A 12364-nucleotide genomic window follows, 5' to 3' on the forward strand; every position below is an offset into this window, starting at 1 on the left:
TATGTTCTACTGTTAAAATAAAAAAAAAAAAAACCCAAAACAAAATGGGATTTTAAAAAATGGGGATTTTAAAACACTTTACATGTGATATGGACTTAAAAGGCAAAAGTATTATTGATCTTATTAACAAACCTCAGTCTTGTATAAAGATGTTATATTTAGCTTTTCTCTTCACTGCTATAAAGAAATATTTTTCTTGATGTGTTTATTTTATTTTTTAAATCACTTGATCATTATAAGGATAGACATTTTATGTTGTTTGCAGTTAAGAAGATTTAGGTGTTCCAGTACTCGCTTACCTTTTCAATTATTTTCCAGACATTTATAGAAGAAAAAGAAACAATAATAACTGGATATAAAGTTGTAGTATTCATGTTCTTAAAAATTATTAGAAGCCTTGAAAAATGTTGACATACCTCACTATTCTGTTTTGCTCTGTTTTAAATATCGGTGTATTTATTAAAGCTGGTTGGAAAATTTAATCATATATAATATTTTTGTTTTTCATCAGATTTGAATTCTTTCCAGGTTTTTCAGGACTCTCATTTTTCTACACGTCTCAGAAAATCTGTATTAAATGAGGTAGGATTTATTCCAAGTTATCCAGTGCATATCTTCAAAGAAGTATGTTATGTATATATCTTGTACAATAACTTATTATGTAAATAGTTACTAATACAGAATAGCTGGAAAAAGATTACTTTAAAAAATGTTAATCTTTTAAAATGCTGCGTGAGAGAGATTTTGACGAACACACTGAATATCCTGAGTTATAGTTCATGCAGTATTTTGTACTAATCCGATTTAAATCTTGAGATTATTTTCTACCTTTTTTGTTGTGGATACACGTTATCTGTTATTTTCCATAGCTAGAAACTAATTTCTGAAGGGCAAGAGTTTTGCCTTTTTAACTTGCTGCGTGATACGTGATTCTTCACTGAAAATAATCTGGTTTGTACATACAGTGCAAAACCATCCGCGTGGAGAATGTGGATGCTCAGACTCTGATCTCACAGCTCTGGGCACAGAGGACAGACAGCTGCAGTCACCCACCCACAGCCCTGCTTGAGCCCGTGGCTCTGGTTCAGGACCCACTCAAGGAGATGCAGCAGGAGCAAGACCAGGTCAGTAACTTTGAACAACCAGCTCAAGGTCAGGGGGAGCTTTGAATGCAAGGGCTTTAGTAATAACCTTATAGGTGGTTCTTTGAAATTAATACCTGAGGGTATCCCTTTCTGCCCCCAGCTTTAGGGACCAAGGCCAGTTTTGGAGCCCAAGCACCATAAATACCCAATACAGTCCCAGAAGAAAAGACAGGCCTTGTTCCACTTCAAGAGTAACGTTGAGCTAAGATCAACGTGATGTCTGGAGAAGCTGACCTCTATTGAATGCTGCAGGAGTGTGACCTGAGGAGGTGCTTACTTAGGCACTTCAAAAAATTTCCTGAAGCTCGGCAGGATGGATCCAGGAATAGAGGTACTGCAAGAGAAGTGGCACAGCTGGGTGATGGATTTTGCCAAAGATGCTTATTATAAGAGTGTTTATATAATTTAAGCCTGGAATGAAATCCTGCTAGACATATGCTTCATTATTTTTTTTACCCTCTGAACAGACTTCCCCTCAGTCTCTGTGGTGGTAACCCAAGGTAAAGCCCGGTCAAGCACTGCATGTAAACACACGTAAGTTGAAGCACATGAGCAGTCCTTCTGGAGTCAGTGGGTTTGGCTTGTTGAAGTAGGATTACTTGGCATGTATGTAATGAGCAGAACTTAAGAATGGTGATGGACTTGACTGTCTTAAAGGTCTTTTCTAATCTAGTTGATTCTATGATTGGGTTATGCCCAAAAAAAGGGAGCGAGACAGGTAACAAGTAGCAGTTCAGTTCCTCTAGGCAAAAGGAGTGAGAAATGGTTGTAACTACTGCTCAAAACTGTTCCTCCTAACCATGAAGCTGCTAATTACCTGCCATTGCCTGAAGCTGCTGAAATCCCAGAGACCGGGGGGGGGGGGGGGGGGGGGACACGACATGGCCACTAATTATCATGATTTCTCCCTTGTCAAGGGAACTGAGCTGCTGCAGCTTCACGTGGGCTCACTCCAACAGAAAGAATATTCTCAAAATATTATCTGAATCAATTTGCCTTGAGATTTTGCTTTATGTTGGAGGACAGGGGCAAACCTTGCAAGTGCAAAGAAAAGCAATCTCAAACAACAAATTGTCAACTCTAGAGGTGCAAAGAAGGAAACAGTGATTATCAAGGTCTCAAAGTCTGGCCAGCACAGAAGAAGTTCTGTTGCAGATCTTGGATTCAGTATGATATTAAATGCAAGCAAGGGCAACCTTGCCTGAGCTAGTGTCAACTGAAGCTTTAGGCATGTCTGGTTGCAAATCCATTTTCCCCAGGTTGTTGCACATCACCAGTTTCCAGGGAGGATTACCCCTAGGTATAGCCTAGGCTCATCCTAGTAAAGCCTGCCCCTTTCTTTTTTCCTGTGTTTTACTCCTTAGAATACTGTATACTAAATATTCCCCTTGACCTCTATTAATTGGTCTCTTTTCTTCATATGTCACTTTTGGCCTTTCAGCAGCACAACTGTCTGGGGCACAACAACAACAGGAAAAACACTGCTGACAGATTGCTGTTTTCATCTGTGATTTAACATCAGTCCTGCCCAGGCTCTGAACTGTTCCATATTGCTCAGGAGCCTAAATCAACTCACAATGCAATCCTGCCTTGCTCAGCAGCAGGCATCCTCCTTGCTCGGGGCAACAGGAGAGCATGCCTAAGCACACCAAGGGGGATAGACTTAAGGACATACTGAAGTGATTCTCTGATTTGCAGCCTGAGGAAAACAGCTTTACTGCAACAGCATGGATCTGCCTATTAGTTCGATCAGTCTGGAATCAGTGGTAGAAATGAAGGCAAAATGAGGTCAGACACCACAGGAGTAATGGCTGTGTTAAAAGGTAAAGCAAGATCATGAAGAATACAAGGAAAGCCTGTAAGTCGAGGAGATGATCTAAAGTACATCCAAGAGACAAGATGCAGCAAAACCAGGGATCAGAAGGAAAGTAGTTTCAATGCAGAATGCATTGGGCAGGGAAACACAGCGGAATGGGAACAGGCAGGGCTGAAACAAGCTGCCTCTGCTAACTTTCAAACTATACATGGAAATGTAAAGTACACAAATTTGCCTGTGCTAGAAGTGTGCAATACCTGTGCCTGTACTCTGGCACAGTTTAGAATACCAATACAGATGTGCCCAGAAGCCCTTCCCCCAAGCACCCATTCACTAACCATTTGGTCTGCTGCCAGATTGATCTAGTCCAGGGTTCATTCCCCATGCGCACAGGAGCCAATGCCACTTACGCATTCCCTTCTTCATACTAATGAGACAATAGAGTTAATAATACAACATTGTGAGAGTTTCACTTTGCAGCCTTAATATTCTTCTAATACAAAAGGCTTCATGTCATTTTACCTTGTCAAACTACCTTGCCAAATTACCTTGTCGATATGTCTTTCTGGCAGCAGGGAAGATAACGTTTGTCAACTTTGCAAAGCATCTTGGTACTTAAACATGACCAGGGGCCATGGGGGAGGAAGGCCATCAAGGGACAGATTCCATCTCAAGGCTACCATGACCTTTTTGCAGCAACTACAGTTTCTAAACTCACCTTCCCCAAGGCTGAGGAAGGAAACTCAGCTTGACAAGTATGTTTCTCATCAGGCCATCAGGGTGTTTGTTAAGTGACAAAACCAAGCAGTCCTTTTTCATAGGGAGTTGTGTTGAAAAGTTACTTTCCTTTTATAAACTGGCCCAAGTTTCTCAGTCATGTCTGTTTTCTATGTGTGATCATTGCAGGGGAGAGAGAGGAGTCAAAGTGATTCAGCGCTTGGAGCCTCATCCAAGACTGTGCACAGCTTGGATCACCATCATGTTGGGAAGCTGAAAGATGACAGGAGACTCTGCTAGCAGAATGCCTCAGATTGTTTGTCCTTGCACTTAATCCACTTTATGCTCCCTCCCATGCCAACATTAGCAGCAACCAGCAGCTTTGAGACACTGGAGGTTTTGTATAGCTCTTGCACATTATTTTGCTTCAGTTTTTCCTCTCAGTGTTGGATATTTTTTTTTCCTCTTTTGTGACGTATGTGGTGGTTATGAAAGGTGTGCCTGTGAAAACAATACTGACAAAGGATTCAGTTCAATTCACTGGAGAATACAACAGGAATTATACCGAAAGTGTCCAGCTATTGTAGATGCATGGAATAAATTAGGTTGGAAGAGACCCCTTGAAGTCATCTGGTCAAAACTTGTGCTCAGAGTTAGATCAGGGTTATCCAGGCTTTGTTCAGCCATGTTTTGAAAACCTTTAGGGATGGAGATTGCACAGCATTTCTGGGCAGCTATGCCAGTGGTTAAACACTGACTGTGAATTTTTTTCCCTCATATTCAGTCAGGATTTCCCTTGCTGCAGATTGTGACTATTAACTCCTGTTCTTTTCCTATGAATATCTGAGTACAGTACAGCCACCCTCCTTTTGGCAGGTGGACACAACAGTGAGGTGAGATATCCCCTCCGCCCCTGTTCCTCACACTGAAGCCCCATAAGGCCACTTCTTCAACCTGTCATGTCTCTCTGAATAGCAGTCAAATCTGAAGCTCACTCAATGCACCCCTCAGCTAGGCATCATCCACTGAGGTGCCTGCCATCCCATTGCCTGGGGCCCTGGTGAAGGTGCCACTACTGGCAGCTGAGGAACACCACTGAGCCCTGACCACCAGCCAGGCTTCAGCTCATTAACCACTCACCTCCAAGCCCAGCACTCCAACCAGCTTTTCAGCCACCTCGTATTCCACATCTCCCAGGCTTGGCTACAGCTGTGTGGCCTCTTTTGCCTGGGGACATTAACATTGCTCTGTGGTGAAGGAAGCAGTTGCAAAACTTTGAGCACAGAGATCAGAGGCAGGGGAGCTGGGCTGTTTCCCAGTCTCTGCTGTGTGACCTCCAGTAAGTCACCCAAGCCACAGAGACCAGATGCTACATGTTGTTTAAATAAGTCAACCTATCCTAAAGATTATAGATGCAGCTGCATCGGGGGCAAAACTCTGCTTGTGTGACAGCTGAACCAACAGCACTGCCAACAACAGGAGCCCATGCCCAGAATTCATAAATACATAAAAATCAAAACAAAATTTTCAAAAGACTCCAGCACTCAAACCTCAGGACAGTGTCTTAGTCTCAAGCTTAAGTCCTCTCCTCTGCAAAATGGTGACAAGATAACCTTGTCAGGAGTGCCAGTGTTGTCACATCAGCGTTGCATGTGAAATAAGAATAAAATAATGCAACCAGCTATAAAACTTTCAGTGCCATAAAAATCCCCATGCAAAGTGATCTGCAGATGAGGAGCAAGCCATGGCAGCAACTGGATGATCTCTGTGAACTGCCTTCACAACCTGTAGTATTTTGTTCAACAAATAATATTGGATCAGCAGAAACTTGTGTCTAGTGTTGAGATACACAAAACCTGGACACCTTTAGATAGCTCGATGGGACGTCACAGAGGCTACACAGGGCCAGATTGATTACAGCAGAGGTAGGATCTGAAATCAGCTGCAGAAAGAGAGGCAAATCCTCACAGAAATTCCACTGCCAAAAGGGCCTTTTCCTCTCCACAATAAGGCTTAGGAGTATCATTGCCATCATTCCACACTGGGATTCAGGGATAGGGCAGGAATGTTTGTGCTATCAGGTGGCCATCTTTGCATGTTTTCTTCATGCATCTGTAACACAGGGCAACATCTTAGGCCCCAAACAGTGATGGCATATAGTACCTGCTACAAGCCAACCATCCTTCTCTAAGCCCTTCTCATACATTACTGGCTTGCTTTCCTGCCACCAGGAAATCTGGGCTCAGCCTGAAACTCCATCGAGGTGGGTTTGATGGAGCTGCAAAGTAAGTTGTATGGATACTCAGCGGTTTGCCACTGCCTGCAAATACACCTGCCTCCTCGGGCAGGAATGCCTTCTGCCCCAGAATGCAAAGAGCCTGAGGAGTGCAGTGCAATGGCCTGGGAGGTGGGAAAAGCAGGGGGCACAGACCTGCACAGTGGGGCTGGTGGCAGGGTCCCACTTCCTCATCCCACCAAGGAAATTTCCTGTGCAAAGATCCCAGAATATTATCCAGCAACATGGCCTGAGCCAGAAGTTCAGCCTCAGAGGGAAAGGTGGATGCCAAGCCGCAGTGACCTATTGATTGCCCCAGCTCAGGCCAGTACGTGAGGGGTGACCACTGCCAGAACATGCACAGCTCCAGCTAGCTCATAAGGAGGAAAAGGGAGACACCTAATGGGAACAGGCAAAAAAAGCACCCACAGCACAAGTGCACGAGGGACAGGAAAGCACAGGTGAAAGCCAAAGACCTGCAGTGCTGCCAGCAGTGTCCTAGGGAGGTGGAAAGGCATTTGGGAAGGGATTGGAGAGCAGCATCTGCACAGAATCTGATGCAAGGGTCCCAGCTGCACCATGGCTGTGCCACCAGGAGAGCAAATAGGGGCAAACAACCCTCAAAGCTGAGAGCAACTATTGCTCTTAACACTACTCTTTCAAATGCGGCCAGCCATGGCAGCAGTTGTACTACCCCTACACCAAAAATGTCGTGGCTGCAGGTGACAGCAGCATCATGCATAAGATCATCCTGGATAATTGGGGATAATCATTTCTGACAGCAACCAAACTCTCAAGGGAGTAAAATAGGACACTGCACCTTGTTCTCCCCTTTGCTGTGGACCACAAGGGCCAGATCCTACTGAGAAGAAGGGAAGTCTGATGGATCCAACAAAACACAGACAAACAACCAGTTTCTCCAGTGCAGCACCAATTTAATTCACCTATATCTGCCCATAGAAAGGCCACATACATGCCAGTAATATGTAGCAGTGACTCGACAAATCATCTTCCCAAACAGACCTCTACTCAAAAAGAGACCAATCCTGGAGAGTTATAGCTCCTCTTGAGCCTCCCTGAGAACGCTCCCTGCTACTCACTCATAATCATCCTGGGGACCAAGTGCTGTTCCCATTTTACAGATTTTAATCCCCCTAGGGGATGAGGGGGGCTGCAGCTCATCAGGCTGATAGAAACAGCATGCAGCCCCCCAGCTGCAAAACAAGAACAATCAGCCAGTGAGGCCGACCAGCAGATCACCTCTGCAGCCAAACGGGCAAGTGTGGAGATCTCACCAGAGAAGAGAGCAGCCATGCAAACCACCGAGTGAAACTGGGAAGAAACCTCACAGATCACTGTTAATGACAGCTGCTCAGCAAGGAACAAAGTGCTTCAGACTGGTCATGGGCCGAAGCCCATGGTTGTCCTCGCTGGCCGTCATCTTAGACAGATGTACAGCATTAGCTTGACAGGGATTTCAAGCTTTTGTAGCCCTAACCCATGCTGCGGTAACCCGAGATAGGAAATTAAAAGTGTCTTCTTGCCAGCATTCCTGGATGCACTTCAGAGTGAAAGCTGTCTGCTCCTCTCCGGCCAAGCCATGCCTATGACTGTGTGACTCTCAGGAAGCACATGAGTGATTTTGTGGTGAAAACGTGACTCAGCAAGTTCTGCACTCAGCTGGATCTTGGAGGGGGCCATTGGTGTCTGAGACAAAGGTGAAATACCCCCAACCAGCTGATGGTAGCCAACCTCCATGCCAAGCAGCTGCGCACCACCTGGTCTGCAGCCAGAACTGGTGCAGGTACCTGTTGGGAGCAGGTACCCACACTGCAGTACAAAGAACAGGGAGAGTGGAGATGATGTGGGAAGAACAGAGATGAATAACATGGGTGTTAAGGGTAGTCAAGGAAAAGGCCACGGAAAAGGAAGAAGCACAGGGCTCCTCTGCAAGAGAACGGAAGATAGGAAGAATACACTGGGATGGGGCATCTTAAGAGGGAGAAGTTATGCTGCTGATAGGTTGGTAGCTGTTGTAGCCCTGACTACAATAAGCATATCAACAAAATACCTGATTCTTTAACAAAGAGAAGCTTTTTTTCCCTCAGTTCTTGCCACACTTGGCACAGGACAGCAGAAGCAGCAGGAAGGGGAGAAGTAAAGGTATGCCTAGGGTCTGGAAAGGGTTTACTTGTGTTTAAATCTTAATGAAATAAGTGAGATATAAACAAAGTGCTGCACTCAATAGAGATGCTTTCTTGAATCAGGCCTTTCATCAAGAAATGTTAATTAGATGTACTTCCTTCCCAAGACATCTGCCTGTGAGGACAACATCATGATCTCTGAGGTCCTCAAGTACATAAGTGACAAAGCCATATAGCCACCCAGACAGGGAGAGTGCTGGACCTCTCAGACCTCAGTTCTGCCACCCATGCTCAATGATAAATAATGTGGTTTTTTTCTCTGAAATAACATCTAACTACTTTAGCAAGACTGCTGCTGAAAGCAGGGCTGCTCCTCTCAAGAAAGATGACAGATTCCTGTCTTGGGCTGCCAACTCCTTCATATCAGAACTTTGCAGACAATTCTGAAGACCACCATTGTGCCAGCATCACGGGCACTGCAGAAACAATGCAATGGATGCTCTACCTCCTCCACCTGCATGGAAAGGAAAGACACATGCCTTTGGTGGAAAATCAACCCATGTAGTCAAATACCAGAGTGAGGTGGGGGAAAAGTCAGACAAATTAAATAGATGGATCAGATTCCAGCATGCCCTGAAGGTCACTCCATGCAGGGTCTGCTGTAGGGAAGGTGGGAGCAGCATTGCTCCTCCAGGGAGGGTGCCAAGCTACCAGTTCCTTATCGATTAATCCTGGGGAGCAGGAGGCAGTTGAGAACACCCTGCCAATTGTAAATGTGGTGATGGAGCATTGGGGGCATATATACGCATCATTAGTCATCCACAGGAATTTTGTTTTTGTAACCTCTGCATTTTTATCTGTCACTTCGAGCAATAAATATGCACTCCTGCCAGTGATTTGACATTACACTTGCTTTGGATGGTTGCCTTTCCCAAATATTAATAGTAACTCATTGTGGACACAGCATTGGTATTTAGTTAGATCAGACCAGCTTCTTTTAAAAAACAACTTTTCGTATGAAGAGAACAGATGTTTTTAATTTACACAAAGAACAAAAACAAAGTCCTATTGTTCAGTTACAGTGAACACAAACATAACAGGCACACAAAAATTAACACCAATAGCACGTTAAAAAAAATTAAAAGCCCATCATTACACAGGTCTGCTTATTTGTGCTTTTTCCACCACTTTAACGATTCAGTGGCATGCAGTGATAGCAAGTGTTGCTTTTTGGAATTCATATGAATTTCAGTGTGGAGTATTTTAAAGACAAAAATGGCATAAACACAGAGACACTTTCTAAACACACATTATACATATAATAATAATAACAATAATAGTAATAGTTTTAGAATAACAAATGAGGAATGTAAACCCTTACAGTCCAGGGCATAAATCAACTACTAACTCATGGGGATAGAAACAAATTGCCTCTTTCAGCTTATAATTCTATAATTGTTCCTTACAGGGCATATTTTCCCCTGGACCATCCACACACAAGTGAGGCTTCAGCCCTCTGAATCATACAAAAATGGACTGAGCATTTTAGTTGCATCAGTGAGGTTATCTTGTAGCATTGTATTACATTAAACCAGAACTATCCTTATATGCTACTTTTCCCTGAGGATTTATAAGTCCCTTGAATGCACATACAAGCTCCTGGCACATGCAGGAGAGAGCAGAGCTCAGGTACATGCTCATGCCAAGGTGACCAAGCCCCTTCCAGAACAGGAGTGCTACCCTGCAGGTGGAGGTACATCTTGTACCTCTCTGTCTCTCACACACACATACCCTGAGAAAATGTTTCTCAGAGACGAAGATCAGCATCATTCCCATTTCTCACACACTGGACCCATAACCTGAATGTCTCATTCTCAGCTCACTCCAAGGCATAGCACTTCCCATGGAGAAGCATCTCCTCTAGCATCTCAGTTTTGAAGTTTCCCTAGTGGTTCTCTCCAGTTGGGTGTTACATCATAGGTCACCTTCTTGGGCAGCTACTTTAGGTTTAGAAATACTGACATACCAATATTTCTATCTGTATTTCAGATTTGCCAATCCTGCAGCTGCAAGAGAGCAAGGAGGGCAGGGATCCCTTATCTTGGCTCCTCCCAACTCTATACAAGCAAAAATTCTGCTTTCAGTACATTAAAACCAGACTTCACCCCGTTTCCTTCCCCACTGTTGACTAGTTTTAGTTTTGCACAAAAATGAGTACTATTTTACTTTATTCTACACTCAGATTAAGTATCAAAATACTTCCTTGCATTTGAACCAGCCAGAAAAAAATAAAGTTACAATTAAAAGACTTGGGACAGAAAAATGACAGTGTCTTTTTTCTGCAGCATTCAGATAACCTGGGAATTTCAGTGCCATAGGACAACAGAAAGACAAACACTATGACTCAAAGGGCTGGAGCCTTTTTCCACCACTTAAAGCAAGCCTCACTCAGCTGCTCCAAGTGGCCAGTTTTAAACTCTCAATCACACCATATAATACAAAATCCAGTTGCAGACCCATGCAGGAATAAGGAGAAACCAAAGCATTACAGTCATACGGTACCTTTCAGCCCAAAAGAACCCAAGCCATGAATCATCTTATCCATCACAGAATGAATCACCCCAGCATCGAAACACAGCAGCTGTTTATCACCCTACGAGAACATTAAGATGGGTTCTCTTATGCAGCCAAAACAGCAAGGAAAACTATGTAGACAAATGTAATAACCTGGAATGCACAAGTTTATCCTCCCTACCTTTATAATGAGTACCAGAGGGACTTTGGGGACCACAAGCAGCTGATGCTTCCAACCGCCCAATGCTAACAGTGCTTTCCACAGCACTTAAGCAATCCTTGAAAGCCAAAAGTGTTTGACCTGGACCTGTTTCGCTTTGCTCAGTTGACAGGGAGGCTAAGAGCCTGCTATTGCACACTGACCACAATTGCTATGTCACATCCAAAGTAATTTCTGCCACATTTAGAACCACAATTAATGCCAGAAACAGAGTAACAGCGATGCATACGTAAATTCATCCCTCCCTGCTTGTGCAAAGAATGCAGCTAATTGCAGTCATGTACCTGTCCTGATGGTTGGCTGTTCATTAATAAATTGCAATCGCGCTCTCTCAAACATGGCTCTCTCAAACATGGCTCTCTCAGACCTTGACTCTCAGTATCTCAGAGAGATGCTACATGGCTCTTGGAAGTGGCTTATCAAAATTGGAACCATTTTCTATCCAAATATACTGAAGTTTTCACTCAAAATCCAAAATCTCATTGTTACACCACACTCATCACTGTGGTATCTGAGTATTGCCATTTCCAGCCGAATTCCAGCCCCAGCTGGATTCAATGAAGAGCCACTTCGAGTCCGGGGACACAGAGTTAACACAGCCCAGGATCATGCAGCAAGTCCTGCGTGGGCTCATGAGAAGTTTGTTGCAGAAGTTGGACTTCAGCTCCTGCTGAATGAGAAGGGTCTTGTGGCCAAAGGACATTAATTAGGAAATTGCTAAAGCCCTGGGGCTCCACTCCAGAGCACTCACACAAGCATGACACTTGTATAAAGTGAGTGTATCTGGCAGGACAGTGGTGTGGGTTCTGCTGTTTTCTGCAGAGGTTCTGCGACAGAGGGGGACAGAGCAGGAGATTACACTGATTGCACTGTGTCCTGGGAGTGGACGTGCCCAATGGTTTCTTCTATCCCAAAGCAGTATGAAGTATACTGTAAAAACAATCTCATTTGTACAGCACTGCTCTGCTCATGCATGTGAACCAAAGTAAGTTAAGAATGGTTCAGTAATGCAGCAAAATGGGACAAAGAGGAGAATAAGCCCTGGGTTTCAATGGCTAAAACATCAACCTAAATGTCCTGTACTTCTCACCCCACCGTAACTCAGCTCATCCATACCACAAAAGCTGTATTTTTAGCTCACCAAACCTCTCAGCCTTTCTGCTTCTCCGGGCACTGGCAGTCCCAGAGCTCCCCTCAGGTGCAATGACTCTCTCTTCCCAGGCAATATGTTTGGCCATTTACCGACCAGCACATGGTCTGACTGATCCAGAGATATCGGAGCACTTCTAAAAACAAGATGTTTTCCCCAAACACTCTCCGATAATCAAACAAATCAAAGGGCAACCTAACTGGATCCACAAAAGCAAAACATGCAGCTGCCAAAGAACTGCTGTTATCTCTGGCATGGCTGGGTCACTGGGACATTTTACAGAAACAAAAATGTATTTCCTGTGTAGACCCAATTAAAGTACC

General features: G+C 44.1%; 1 long non-coding RNA gene across 1 annotated transcript in view; it reads right to left on the bottom strand.

Annotated features, from left to right (window-relative positions):
• LOC136014437 (uncharacterized) overlaps positions 1–11108 on the bottom strand; it is an 83201-nt gene extending 72093 nt beyond the window's left edge. Inside the window, exon 1 of the long non-coding RNA XR_010612702.1 lies at positions 10853–11108. This is a non-coding gene — a long non-coding RNA (uncharacterized LOC136014437). The remainder of the gene's footprint in view (positions 1–10852) is intronic.
• Between the last annotated feature and the right edge of the window lie 1256 nt (positions 11109–12364).

Source organism: Lathamus discolor, chromosome 5 (assembly GCF_037157495.1).
Source record: "Lathamus discolor isolate bLatDis1 chromosome 5, bLatDis1.hap1, whole genome shotgun sequence".
NCBI lineage: Eukaryota > Metazoa > Chordata > Aves > Psittaciformes > Psittacidae > Lathamus > Lathamus discolor.